Below are 11,178 nucleotides of genomic sequence, written 5' to 3'. Positions count from 1 at the left end.
GAGTGCGTTTGAAGAAGGGGTTTTGAAGAGGCAGTTAAAATGAGGTCATCGAGGGGCCTGAAGTTACTACAAAGGGTGTGCTGGATAGTTAGGTCAACTTGACACAAGCTAAATTCATCTGAGAGGAGGGAACCTCAATTAAGAAAATTTGTCCCTCAGATCTGGCTGTAGGCATTTTCTTAATTGATGGGGAGGGCCCAGCCCATTGTGGGTGGTGCCATCCCTGGGCTGGTGGTCCTGGGTTCTATAAGAAAGCAGGCTGAGCAAGCCATGGAGAGCAAGCCAAAAAGCATCACCCCTCCATGGCCTCTGCACCAGCTCCTGCCTTCAGGTTCCTCCCATTAGAGTTCCTGTCCTGACTTCCTTCAGTGATGGACTATAATGTGGAAGTGTAAGAAAATAAATGCTTTCCTCCCCAACTTGCTGTTTGGTCATGGTGCTTCATCGCAACAATAGAAACCTTAACTAAGATGGAGGGTATCCTTAGGAGAGAAGGAGGTTAGAACACAGGTATGTCCTCAAAGCTCTGGACACTTTAGGAATAGATGGAACAAGCCTCAAAATAATAAAAGCTGCGTACAACAAACCTATAGCCAACATTATATTAAATGGAGACAAATAGAGCATTTTCTCTAAAACCAGGCATAAGACAAGGATGCCACACTCCTTCTTAGCCATAATGCTCAAAGTCTTAGCTGTACCCATTAGGAAAAAAAAAAAAAAAAAAAAAAAAAAAGGCATAAAAGGGAAGGAAGAAGTCAAACTATCCCTATTTATAGACGACATGATTCTTCATTTAAAAGACCCTGTTGAGTCTGCTAGAAAACTCTTGAACCTAACAAATACAATAAAGTTGCCAATTATCAAATCACTGTTTAGAAACAAGAAACAAAAGCCTTCATTTATCGCAACATTGCGTTCTCAGAGAAAGAAATGAGGGGAAATAGTCCATTCAAAATAATCTGCCCCTCACCCCCCACCTCCGATTAAGTATTTAGGAATATATCTAACCAAAGGAGTGCAGGAAGTCTACAAACAAAAACAGACAGACAAAAACCCAAAGCCTTCAAGACATTAGAAAGGAAATCCCAGAAGGTTCTAGTTGATGGAAAGACACCCCGTGCTCCTAGACTGGCAGGGTTAATGTGAAAATGGCTGTGCTGACTATTAATTCACAGGTTTAATGCAATACCTAATAAAAGTCTGATGCCATATTTCACAGGTTTAGGAAAAAGCAATATAATCATTCATTTGGAAGCGCGCGCGCGCGCGCGCGCGCGCGCACACACACACACACACACACGCGCACGCACGCACGCACGCACGCGCACGTGCACACACGCAATTCTGGGGAGTAAGAACACTGCAGAGGACTTGACAATACCTGACCCCAAATTATGCTATGCAGCTGTTATGGTAAGGCAGCCTGGTACTGGCATAACAATAGCCAGGAAGATCAATGGAATAGGATAGAGGACCCAGAAATAAAACGCTTAACACTTAATTTTTGACAAAGGAGTTGAAAATAAACATTGGGAAAGTGATAGCCTGAAGAGGTCGACTTCTGACTACAATAGCCTACTCAACAAACAGCGCCGGAAAAACAGGATATCTACCTGCAGAGGAATGAAATTCGATTCCTATTTTCACCTTATACAAAAAATCTAAAAATGGATCAAATACCTTCATTTAAAACCCGAAACACTGCAACTTCTAGGAGAAAACACAGAGGGTACCCTTCAAGCTACTGGGGGTAGGGGAAACTTTTCAATAGAGCTCCATCAGAACAGAAAGTAGCCCCAAGTATCTACAGATGGGACAACATGAAAATCAAGTTTCTGTTCAGCAAAGGAAACCATCAGCAGGACACACGGACAGCCCCCAGCACGAGAGAACAGCTTTACCAGCCACTCTTCAGACTGCAGAAATTAAACACCAAGGAAATAAAACTGCTAGTTAACAAGGGAGTGGACTGAACAGACACTTTTCAAAAAAAAAAACACAAATTGCCACAAACTACTTTTAAAAGTGTTCTATATCTCCAGCCATCAGGGAAATGCAAGCTAAAACTACTTTGAGATATCCCCTCACCCTAATCAGAATGGCTATCATCAATAAATCTGATAACTAATGTTGGAGAGGATATGGAGAAAGCAGAACCCTTATTCACGCTGGCGATAGTACAAATTAATACAAACGTTGTGGAAATCAAGTTTGGAGATTTCTCAAGGAGGGGGGGGGGAGGTGAGAAACACTATGCTGACTGGTTATAGAGTCACCAGGGAGGAGGGAGCCACAATTGAGAAAATGCCTCCCTAAGATCAGATAAACGATATGGACCATCGTTAATTGGTGACTGATGGGGGGGGTGCTAACCCATCATGGGTGGGGCCACCCGAGGCTGGTGGTCCTGGTTTCCATAAGAAAGCAGGCTGAACAAGCCCTGAAGAACAAGCCAGTAAGCAGCACCCCTCCATGGCCTCTGCATCCGCTCCTGTGCTGACTTCCTTCAGTGATAAACAGTGATATGGAAGTGTAAGCCAAACAAGCCCCTTCCTCCTCCAGTTGCTTTGGTCATGGTGTTTTATGGTAGCCATAATCACCCTGTTAGATTTCAGACTTCCAGCCTTCAAGACTGGGAGAAAGTGGTGTGGTGCTTGGGAGGCACTGGACTGGTATTAAGGCGTGCTCAGAGTCTGATGCAACGAACCAGTTACACTTGTTTCCTGAGGGGTGGGGCCGCAGAGCCCTCTGCACTGCCTTCTAGAATGGCATTATTACAACATGGGAAGCTTTAGTGAGTGCAGCGCCTTCATGTGACGGGGCCCCACCCCATGCCTCCCGCTACCAACTTCATTTTCATTTTCCTATCTAAAACCAAACAGTCTTCCGAGAACACAAGCTGAGCATTCCCTTACAAAATTAAACTACATCATGGGCAAGTGACGTGCTCCCTATTAGTCTCAACATGAAGTTCATGTATATTTTTTAAGGTTCATTTTTATTATTATGTGTATATGTGTGCTCACAGAGGCCAGCAGAGGGTGCTGGATTCCCTGGAACTGTAGCTCCAGGTGGTTAAGCCTAGCGTTCTGTAAGAACAGCAAAAGTGCTCTTATCCTGATATGACATGGCATTTTCTGTGTATGTGCTCTATGTCCATCCCCTCAGATATTTAAATTACAACATGTGACACAGTGTACAAGTGTGTAAATAGCTGATGTATTGTGCTGTGTAGAGGAATAATGAAAGCCTTTTCCTGTCCAGTACAGATGTGTTTTCTTTAAATAGCATGTGTGTGCGGTGTGTGTACATATTCATGTGGGTACATCTGTGTGCACACGTGTATGCGTGGAGGTCAAAGGTCCAAGTCAGGTGTCTTCCTCAATCTCTCCACCTTTTTTATTCGGAGTCTGTGTCTCTCACTGAAACTGGAGTTCACTGGTTCAGCTAGAGTAGAGGGCCAGCAGGCCCGAGTGTCTCCTCGGCCTCCCGTCTCTGTCTCATCAGCGTACTCATGACAGGAGCACGCACTGCATCCAACGTTTAAATGGATGCTAGGGACCTGAGCTTGGGTCCTCACACTTGCTCAGCCCATCATCCCGGGCCTTGCTTGAACATTTTTGATCGATGGGTTTAATCTACAGATGTGGAACCTGCAGATGCAGAGGGCCTGCTGTACCCCAGCGCTGAAGGGATCAGGCATGACAGGCAGCCGGATGAGTCTGAGTAACATGTTTGGAATATTTAGTATCCTTGTATGATGGTATACTTCAAGAGTCAGAACTTCATCGGAGCACTCTAGAGCCCAACTCCAGGTTTGTTTTTGTTTTTTTCTCAGAAGGAATGAACCAGAAATGTGGACTTTCCCCACCCTGTATACGGAATGACCTTTCTTTGTGTATACTCACAATTCCAGGTAAGTTAGAGGAAGGGTCTGACCTTACAGGAGCACACTACCTCATCTCTATAGTCAAAGGGGAAAGAGTTTTGCATCTTTGTGATTTCAAGGGAAGTTATTTCACATCACCCACTTAGTGGCACAGGGAGACTTCTGAAGCCAGAAGCAGAGCTCAGCTGGAGAAACACTGGCCATATGTCGCCACGATGGGATGCAGCTACTCACAAGTCTCACGGCTCTTTAAGCCAAGATGGGAAGATTAATTGCATATTCTCCTCTCCTGCAGAGATATGGAGAGGCAGGGTCATTCTAAATTTATGAGGTTGGCTTTCAAATTTAACTTGTAAAAAGCTTGTTAAATATTTTACAGTGTTCCCATTCACACATAAAATATTTAAATCATAGTGGTTGTCCTAGAGAAAAACCTGAGGTTTCAGAGATCCTTTCAGGTGAATCCCTAAACTGGAGTTAGTAAACAAAGATTTGCCCATCTTTATTTACTCACTAATCGCTGCAGTACTTAGGGCAAGTTGCAGGGGATTTGTGGCTCAAGATTAGTTTGATATGTTCCTGTAATTGTCCAGCAGGCCTGATGACAGCCAGGGCGACAGGCACCAGATTTAAATTCTCAGTCTGAGGCATGTGAGGTGCGGACATGAGTACCAGCTATTCCTAGGCAGATGGCCCAAGGGAAAGAAGATGATTTAAGTGATGCAAAACCAAGACGACAACAACAAATATTTGAGTTGGACCAACACAGAAGTAGGTTTGTAGGTCTTCTGGCTCTGCAGAACATGCCTTGTCCACGAGTATGGACGGTTGAATAAGTAACAACACTGAATTATATCTGCATAAAGGCGCAAAACTACGCAGAGAAACCCTGTCTCGAAAAACCAAAAAAAAAAAAAAAAAAAAAAAGAAAGAAAGAGCAAACTTCGTGCGTGCAAACTGGTGTTCCATTTACTGATGATTATTTTTATAAAATTCAGTACTTCTAGAAAATGCCCAGTTACTTAAGAGACGTCAAGGCAGGAAGCTATCACACTTTGGATTTTAATATTTCCAGTCTACATATTGTGTGGATCCAATAGTGTCAGGGGCAATTGTTTTAAAAATTATAGCATGTTAGGGCTGGCTGCTCTTCCCAAGGACCTGGGCTCAATTCCCAGGGCTCAAATGGCTGCTCAAAAATCAACTGTTACTTTAGGTCTTTGGGATCTGATGCCCTCTTCTGGCCTCTGCAGGTACTGCACACACAGGGTTCCCCAGACATACACCCACACACAAAAAAATAAAAATAAATAAATTTAAAAACATTTGTAAGAGGGCTTTCTCATTTTTTTTTTTAAAGCATAGTGTATTAGTTATCCTTCAGCTCAAGTAAATTCAGCAACAGTCAACATTGTGTCTCTGAGTTTCTGTGTGCCAGTAAAAGTCAGGGGTGGCTTAATGCTGACGGTCTGAATCAGAATGTTTCATGATGTTAAAATGTTGATCAGGGAGCCATTACCTGAAAGCTTCACCTGTGCTGGAAGCCCCTAAAGTAACAGTCATGTGACTAGCACTCAGTATTGTTAGGGCTCCATTCAGCCCTTGGCCCATCGGCCTCTCCTGGGGATGCCTGAGCTCCTCATGACTGGCTTCCTCCAGAGCAAGCTACCTAAGAAAGCAAAGCAGGAACAGACTTGTCTCTTACGACCTCGTCTCAGGAGCAGCTCTCCACCTGTCCCTGCCACATCTGGTCTTAGAGGTCAGGCCTCTGCCCCTCAGGAGAGGATCACGGGCCCAGGTCCGCTGAGTGCCATTTTGGAGCCTGGTCACCACACCCTGATGCTACGCCTTTTGTTCTGAGATGGAACTTCACTAGTTTAAAGAATAGTAAAACAAACATGGGCTTCACCCCCCGCCCAAGGTTAAGAGATAAACAGAGGCCCTTGAACACCTCTCACATTTTTTTAAAATCAGCATCTTTCCTAGTTGTAGTCTCAAACATTACAGTTTGTATTTCTATTCCCTAATATTATATAGTAGAGAATATAATCCTGTGTCGATATTTCACTTCTACCATGAAGAAGCCAAGGACTTTAGCTGTGGCCTAAAAGCTATAAAGATTCCTCACCACTCTGGAGATGGTGGCAGCATTTAAACATAAAAATGCAATGTGATCAATACGATACCAGGAAGAAAACCGTAATGGTGGTTCAGTATTTGAAATTAAGGAATATTGTCTTGAACATATCATTTCTTTCCAAAAGCATACAGTATAGTTCTTTTGTTTAAAATAACTTTAATTTTTATTTGTTTCTTGACTGATTATGCGGAGCCACTAGGGGGCAGAGGATGCCCCTCTTATTGCAATAGTCTTAAGGCCTTCAGGAGGCAAGGGTTTTAAAGAACTTTTAAGAATCACATTACAGATGTCACAGATGTGCTTGTCATTCCAGTAATGACCCTACCATGAGCAAACAGCCTATTGTCTGTATTGTAGTAACAATATGGATAATAACAGCCAGGCCACGAGATTTACTTAGTGCGTTTTAGGCACCAGTCCCAGACTAAGAGGGGCCAACACCTTGGGCTGTTTATTCCACACAGCAGCTAGAGAAGACAATCTCCATTATCCAGAAGCAGAAGCTGAGCCTTGAGGAGGATGCGCAACATGCCCAGTCATGGGTCAATAGAGACTGGATTCAGACAAGGTCTGTTGGACTCCAAAACGTGAGTGATGCATCTCCATAGGCTCAGAAGTGGGGGATGTTTTATTTTTGGAAGGGAGAATCACTCTATCATGGCTTTAGTTTTAGGCATATATTGTCTTCAAATATGATATCATATTTTCAATGTCACTTCAAAACCAGTGAGTTTAATTCTTAATGTTCTGGGGAACAGAGAGTTTACAAAGGACTTTGCAGCCATATAAGCCAACCTGTCCTCTGATCTTTCTAACCATGCTTAACCCATCTCCTGACCTCCCCTTTCACTGCACCTGTATTTCTAAATAGATAATTATTTAATCAAGGCCAATTTTTCCATGATGTCTCTTGTTGTAGACTATTATTTTAAGGTGTGTTACTTTTGTTTATGTTGCATTTGTTTAACTCTGTGAAGCTGTGTTACATTGCCTGTGTAAAACACCTGATGGTCTAATAAAGAGCTGAACAGCCAATAGTGAGGCAGGAAAAAGGATAGGCGGGGCTGGCAGGGAGAGAGAGTAAATAGAAGGAGAAATTTGGGGGGAAGAGGAAGGAAGAGCAAGAGAACAAGGAGAGGAGGATGCCAGGGTTCAGCCATCCAGCTAGCTACAAAGTCAACCACGGAGTAAGGGTGAAAGTGAGGTTACAGAAGTAAGAAAAGGAAAAAGCCCAGAGGCAAAAGACAGACAGGACAATTTGGAGTTAAGAAAAGCTGGCAGGAAACAAGCCAAGCTAAGGCTGGGTATTTATGATTAAGAAAAGTCTCCATGTGTGATTTATTTGGGACCTTCATGGTGGGTCCCCCAAAAGAGTACATACAACCAAAAACAGTCTCTCTAATCCTCAATTTTTAAATCCCATGCAACAGTGTGATGGACAATATTGTCCACATTTAATTTACATATGTAAAATAAAGTAACAGCTGTTTAAAAATCATTTTTCTAAGTCCGAAGTGCTGGTCTTCAAATAACTGCATTATACACTAAGACATCAGGCTGACAGAACTCATCCATAATAATAAAAGGCATTTCTCTGTGTTGCCCACATAGCAATTAATAACTGAAAGACATGGAGGGGGAGGAAGAGACTTTTGAAGGCAATTTGGTCTGTGACTATTTTATAAGTGTGAAACAATGTGATCAGGAACATTTTCTCGTCTGTGTATGTATCTGGGTTTGCATATTATTATTTAATTAGTGCTTAAAGCTAGCATACACGATAGTGGGTTTCGTCCACATATGTTACAGATTCTAATCCATGCAGAATTTTATAGGACTGCGTGACTTAGAGGCAGTCTTTTAGGGCTGGCCCTCCTGTTAACTGGATGTTTTACTCTGTTCCTATGTTTATTTATTCTTTTGTTTCCTCCCTCTATTCCTTGGACAAAAAAAAAAGAAAATGATGTGTGTGTATCTGTCAGGACCTTTCTCCCTTTCTGTATATCCCCAATGTCGTGTGTGCCCCCCCCCACCGCTTTTCTGCTAAAAATATAGCTGTGCTTTAGTTACCTAACAAGCATCAAGAGCTATCATCTTTCTATCAGAAACAGTAGTTTCATTTTAACAAAAAGGGGGCAGCCTTGGCAAAGGCATAAAGAGAGAGGAATTTGTTGTTGTTGTTGTTCTGGTGTGTGTGTGTATGTGTGTGTGTGTGTGTGTGTGTGTGTGTGTGTGTGGTGGTGGTTTTGTTGTTGTTGAGACAGGGTTTCTCTGTGTAGCCCTAGCTGTCCTGGAACTCGCTCTGTAGACCAGGCTGGCCTCGAACTCACAGAGATCCACCTGCCTCTACCTCCCGAGTGCTGGGATTAAAGGAGTGTGCTACCATACCTGGCTTGTTTTTATTTTTGCTTTTTCCCCAAATAGTGTATCCTCTTCCCCATTTTTCAGGCAAGTAGGGCTAGCTGCTGTGAGAGTCAAACCTCAGAGTGCCAGCCGCTTCTCCAGACTGTGTTCGCTGTCATGCAGTCTGCGAGGGGAAGGTGGTCTGGCTGGGAGGCAGCCTTCAGGGTCATCATTCAGGGAGACTCTTCTCCCGTCAAGGGCTCCACCATCTGCTAGGACCTTGGCTTCTCTGCTGGCTCTTCTGCATCCGGTTGGCAAATGCGGACTCTAAAGGTGTGATGGATCACGTGCTTGTGTGGCGAGCCTGGAATCGGGCAGGTGTGGTTCCGCCCTCATTGCTCGCCTCCGTTGAGTTACGCGCACGGAAGGCCCGGGAGTGATAATAGCTTAGCCCACGCCCGGGAGAGAAAAGGAACGAAAGTTTTGAGCACGTGGTAGTCTTTGCCATGCCCGGGGTAGCAGTCCTATAAAAGAAGTTTCTCACAGCGAGACTTTCTTATACCGAAGTGACTTTGATCCTGAGGCTGGAGGATTTTCAAGCGCTATAGAGCCCTGCCCCACGTCACCCCGACACTTGGAACCGTTAGAGTAACTGTGCTTAATTCCTCCATATACACAGCAGATCCACTTCAAGGTTCCCAGTATACTGGAAACCACGGATAACACTAACCCTTCCCACGCTGTGTTTCCTGTGTTTACACACACACATTTAACCCACTATCCATCTTCACTGACCACTCATTCCACACTGTAGCCACAGCTCTTACAGTTGGTGGAGTGACAGCTAAACTATCATTATTTTCTTTCTTCACAATTTCACCAGAAGAACCATTCTTACTGCAGATCTTAGTAACTCCAGTATGAACGGATGAATATACATATATATTCATTCATACATACATATGCACATTCATACGTATATGTCAAAAATGGTCAGATTTTTACTTAAAGGAAGCATTTATTATATGACTTCTCTTAGACACATCCAGATTGGCAGTATCTGTACTCTTGCCTCTTGAAGCCATTATTCAGTAAAATAAATAACACGTGAACATGAGAACTGCAAGACCATAATAATTGATATGATAACAAATACGGTATGAACTGATGGGTAGGTAGCACACACTGTGTGGATCTGAAGGAGAATGCGATGATTCAGATCCTGGGCATGATCGAGGGGGACAGCACCTGACTTCATCAAGCTACTTAGAATGGTATGCAAGTCAAAGCTCATGAATTATTTTGTGGGAGCCCAGCTGGGAGACACGCTCTCACATTTTTACCCTAGGGTACTCTTGAGGAGTGAGGGATAAGAGATTTAGAGAGAAGGACAGAGGGGAGAGAAACCGAAAGACAGGATAGCCTCGGGAGGGCCTGGATCCTTATCCACTGGCCCCTCCTGTCTCTTCTAAAGGGCTATTTATAGGAATGCCAAGGGGTGGAACAAAAGGCCTCCCCTAGCTTAGCCAAGTGTAGACCCTTCCAATCACCTAGTAACCATGCACATGGTCAAGCAATCCTCTAATGCAGCCCTACTGGGTAAAGCAAGCTCAGATCTCACTAGGAAACCTTTGTGGGCCTCCACATTATTTACTGCTGAAAGCTTCTTTTTTTAAATAGTATGGGGACACAGCTAAATGCAGGTAACTGAAATCACACACAGTGAAGCTACGGATAAGGGGAAATTATCTTAGTAACCCACTCACTGAGGAATGGGCTCTGGGAGGCTTTCAAGCCAACAGGAGTTGCATATGGGCATAAAGGAGGGAAAAATGGACGCCATGGTCAAGGTGAGACTTCAGATTTCTCTGACTCTGCTGAGGCCACTGCCAGCTCATTTTGCTTTCTTATAGCACCCAGGATCACCAGCCCCAGGGGTGGCAAGCCCCCAGAGTGAGCTGAGCCTCTTCACATCGATCATCAATCAAGAAAATGCACTATAGACTCGCTTATAGGCGAATTAAAAAGAAACATTTTAATTGAAATAAAAAAAAAATAATTTCCTCTCTTTCCTTCCTCCAGTCTCTCCCAGCTCCCCTGCCTTGAACTCCTCCCATGTTCCCCCTTTCAATCTGATACCCTCTTTTCTTTGATTATTACTGTTACATGTATGTATGTATGCATGTATGCATGTATGTGTATGCACAATTATATATAAATACAACCGTGACAAATTGATATAAAAACTAGCAAGCACAGGTATAATCTCTCTAAATTAATAACTCAAATAAATTGGCTTCTGAGAAACTAAAGTTTTCATATAGCTTTTCACAATAATAGTTTTTGGAATATCCTACAATTTTTGTCAAAAATGAGTATGGATTTTTTTGTAATTACTGAAGTTTTAAAATATGTAGTCAAAGCTCATAGGTTACAAACATCCAATTAATTCATTGAAATGTTATTTATGAGTCTAGAGTTACTCATTAATTAACCACAACCAAAAAGTAATATAAATGGGCTCTAGAGCTGAAAGGAGACGTGAACACATGCCCCATCCCTAACTCGGAAGCTGTCTCCAATTGACAACCAACGACAAATGAAAATTGAGTTTTCTCCAAGGGAGTCTCGCTGGGGAAACAAACTCCTCTTAAGGGTAGGCTGCGTGCCCAGCACTTAATGGCCAACAGAAAATGAACTCAAAGGCATCTCTGGAGAATCCTTGTGTTGGGGCTTTCCTTTTGCTTGTTTGTTTGTTATTTTGTTGTTGTTGTTTTAATTTTATTTTATTTTCGTTTTTAAA

This window comes from Peromyscus leucopus, chromosome 14 (assembly GCF_004664715.2).
Source record: "Peromyscus leucopus breed LL Stock chromosome 14, UCI_PerLeu_2.1, whole genome shotgun sequence".
NCBI lineage: Eukaryota > Metazoa > Chordata > Mammalia > Rodentia > Cricetidae > Peromyscus > Peromyscus leucopus.
Note: the sequence above shows the minus strand (reverse complement) of the source record.